General features: G+C 41.7%; 1 protein-coding gene across 1 annotated transcript in view; it reads right to left on the bottom strand.

Moving 5' to 3' along the window:
* Positions 1-4,176, bottom strand: part of TLN2 (talin 2) — a 282,673-nt gene that overhangs the window by 94,944 nt on the left and 183,553 nt on the right. The gene's annotated exons all lie outside the window — the stretch shown is intronic.

The following is a 4,176-nucleotide window of genomic DNA, read 5'->3' as shown; positions in this document are numbered from 1 at the left end:
TGATTCAGTGACTGGGGTAATTGGGATGGGTGTATCAGAGGCAATGCGATTGGCACAGGATAGAGCAGGGTTTAGGGCTGTTGTGCATAGGGTCACTATGAGTCGCAAACGACTTGACGGCACATAACAAAAATAACAACAACAACAGGGTCACCAGGAGTCATCATTAACTCCAGGGCACAAAGCAACAACAGCTCTGTAGATGTAATCCTACTTAGAAATAGAATTTTCTTTGTAAATAAGATCATTCTTGAGTAAAATAGAGTTTTAAATCTAATTACTTGTTCATATATGCCATTGAGCTGGAATCAACTCATAGCTGACCCTCCAGAAGGTTTTGCATGGAGTAAATTGCATTGAAGGAGACTGCATCTCTTTTTCCCATGAAGTAGCAGGTGGATTCAAACCACGTGCCTTTGGGTTGGTAGTGTAGGTCCTTACCGCAAGGTCACAACAGGTGAGAAACAGACAGATGCAAATATGCACAAAGACACACCATGCATGTGAGAATCCTCTAACATCAAGGAACCAAGGTCCAACCTCTGACAGTTGACAAAGGAGGGGTCAGCATGGCCAAGGTCCCGATCTGGACTTTAGCCTCTGGAGCTGTGAGAAATAGTACACTAGTTCTTTAAGCTCACCCACTTGCAGTGTTTCTGCTACAGCAGCACTAGAAAACAAAGATACTGCCCTAACCAATTACAAACTGGTGGCTTCAAACCCAGAGGATTATCCTCTCCAGTTCTGGAAACCAGAAGTCAGAAATGTTAGCAAGGCCACCTGCCTTCACAAGGTTCTAAGGGAGAATTCTTCCTCCAGCTTCTGGTGGACCCAAGAGTTCCTTGGCTTGTGGCTGCATGACTTGAGTTTTCATTTTCACAGGCTGCCATTCAGGCACGTATTTGTGTCTCTTATATGGCCATTAGTCTTACTGGATTAACAGCCCATCCTACTCCAATATTGACCCCAGATTAATTTAATGAGTTATATCTGCACCAATCTTAATTCCATAGATGGTCATATTCCGAGATTCTAGAACCTCAAAACATTAACTTAGAGTGGAGGTTTTATCTAACTCACAGGCACGTTCCTTCATGGAATCTCTCCAACTATCCCAGCCAAGTACGTGTTATGAACTCAACATTTAAGACAAGGAAACAAAGAAATGAAGTAATTGGCTAGTTAAAGGCAGGACTGGGGTTTGAATGCAATTATGCATGACCCCAAAGCTTGTGCTATTTTTCACCAAATCGAGCCACTACCAACTATTTCATACCACATTTTACCACTATTTCCTCTGCAAACAGGGACATCTAACACCTATGATTAAGTTGCATCTAACAGCCAGGGATCATCCATCAGGTGTCTGAGGATGGAGATCATTAAATAAAAGGCATATCTATCTTCAGAGAGTATCTGGTGGATTTGAACCATCAACCTTTCTGTTAGAAGCAGTTATACATTTTAGAAACATTTTTTACCGTTAGAAACATTATACATTTTTGCCACCAGGACTCCTACCACTTAACAAGTAACTAGTAAACATTTGTCCAAAGAAAAATATCCAATTTGATTAATTCAAGGGTCACACCCTTAGAAAATGGCCCCAAAGTAAATTTATAATGTTCCAGGTAGGGAGCTCTGGTGGCTTAGTGGCAAGAAATTGTGCTGCGAACCCAAAGGTAAGCAGTTCAAATCCATGAGAGCTCTGAAGAAGAAAGATAATCTCTTGTGAAATTTAAAGTGGTGAAAACCACTGAAGGGTGAGCTATGAGTCAGTTCCCACTTGATGGCATACAACAAAAACAGGGTTCTAGGCATCCGTGTGACAAGGCTGCCAAGGAAGGAAAACAGCACAGCCTGGACGAAGCATCAGAGAGAGGCGAGAAGACCTCTTTTATCTTCCTCCTTCACATATTTTAGCTCATCACCCAGTGTGTCAACTCTGACAACTTCTAGGTCTCAGCTGCCTATAAAATACACTTTTATAAAGCTTATAGTGTCAATTGCCTATGCTTCCAACCAAGAAGTTCCCTGGGATACAAAGAACATTCCACATGGAGTTCTGAACTTGCAGATATAAATGTGCTAACATCTTACAAACCCAGAAAACTCCTATTTGAAATCATTCCATTGGGACTGCAACTCTCACAGGTTGGGGCAGAAGTGTGAAGTATCAACAGCCCCGAAAAAAATGACAGCTCAGAACTGAACCACTAGGGCCCTTCACCTTAGTCTTTAGAGGCTACAAAGGTGGAAGTCCGGACTTGGAGACCCTATCACTAACCCAACCCAGTCAAAACACTAATCTCCCCAGTCAAAACAATGTTCATCCTTCTTCCTGGTCCAGCCCATCACATGCGCAACTAGCCTTATTTTTCAAGACTCTGGACAATCTTGGGCAGTGGCCAGCTCTAAATTTGTTTAGCACCCTTAGAATGACACTTTCAAAATTGCTGGATATGTGGATTATAAATCAAATAATCTGAACCCTGAAAACACAAGTTCAGGCCATGCAGTGAGCAGGACGCTATTTCCAAACTGCAGATTGGGTGTGCAATTCTCCTGCTTGCAGACTGTCCATAGCTTCCTAGCGTTACAACAATGGCCAATCTCCTTAGCCTGGAAGATGAGACTTGTCCTGTTAGAGCCCTGTCTACTTCTTCTCCTTGCCCCTCCCTGCAGGTTCCAGACACGTCAGATGGCTTGCTACTTTCTGAAGATAGCACTTCTTTTTCTAACTCTGTCTGCCTTTCCTAGGACACCTGTAGCCACCTTTACATGCTGGGTAATTTCTATTTTTGCATCAATAGCTAACATGTCTCCTCTCATCTGTGGTTCTCTTGACTCTTCTCCAGCCCTTGGCTTGGGGCAATGTCCACCTGTGTTCCCACAGCACTTTCTGATTAAGGGGACGGGCTCAGTCATGACCATTTATTCACTTGAGATATCAGACAACTAAGATCTCCTAGTCTCAGTTTCCACTGGTGGCCTACTGGCAAGAAGCTGTTTTGCCATCCTGAAGGCACATGGTTTGAGGCCACTGGCCACTCCACAAGAGGATGAACAGTGTTCTCCCATGTAATTAACTGCCTCTGAAAACCTGTCAGGGGGTCACCTATGGGTTGGTTCCGACTCTGTAATACACAACAACATCTTCCTCACAGAATTTTTAAAAAATTGTCACTGATTATATTTTTAAAAGATAAAATTACTCAGGGAAAAAAATTGAAATGCACAGGTAAAAATTATTTACTTTTTATTTGTAAAGCTACTAAATGTCTGCCTTTTATTAGAACTACACAAGGAGATTAAAGTAAAAAATATGTTGGAAACACAACTACTCAATTATTTTAGGTTAATTGTTAATATTGTGCTGTGAGACATAAAACTTGTTGTTAAGTGCTGTTGTGTAGAGTATGATTCATAGCGACCCTATGAACAACAGATCTGAATCCTGTTCTCTCCTGCACCATCCTCACATTTCCTCACACACAAGAGCCCATTGCAGCAGCCACCATGTCAGTCTACCTGGTTGAGGTAGACTCCTACGCCAACCTTCCACCCTTCCCAGCAATGATCATGAAGGTGGAGGACAGTATACCATCTAGTTCTGTTTTGTTACATACATGGTCCCCATGAATCAAACGTGATGTTATAGCAACTAACATGAAATCATTATTTTATCAGTCTATGCCATGTTATTAATACAGAAATGAAGCATGTGAAATTAATAATAATAATAATAATAATAATAATAAATAAACACTACCCTATAGGGCCATTATAAGCCATAATGAATTGTGTGGCATGGGTATACCTGGCAAATGAATACTGTATACAAATTTTTACGGTCTGAGTCCTTTCAAGTCAGTGTGCCTACCTGAGGCTACTTTAAGATCAAACTGGTTAAGGTATGAACTGCTAGAAGTTGTAAACTGATCAGCTGACACAAATGTCACCCCTGAGAGAAAAAAATACCATGCTGTACTCATGCCAAAGACCTATTAGCTTACTGACCCGCTGGGGGCAAAAGCACGTTTCATAGGTGAACAGTGGTGCTAGGAATGAAAACAACAGAGCTTTCCTTTGTTCAAGCCAGGCTTCAACAGGTTTCATAGCATTGCTGGTTTCATTCCTATAGTCATTACACAATACAGTTTTCCTCCCCAAGGA

The sequence above is a fragment of the Elephantulus edwardii genome, unplaced genomic scaffold, assembly GCF_000299155.1.
Source record: "Elephantulus edwardii isolate Elephantulus edwardi_28Jun2011 unplaced genomic scaffold, EleEdw1.0 scaffold00263, whole genome shotgun sequence".
Taxonomy (NCBI): Eukaryota; Metazoa; Chordata; class Mammalia; order Macroscelidea; family Macroscelididae; genus Elephantulus; species Elephantulus edwardii.
The sequence above is the reverse complement of the archived record's forward strand: the minus strand, read 5'-3'. Positions and strand labels throughout refer to the sequence as shown.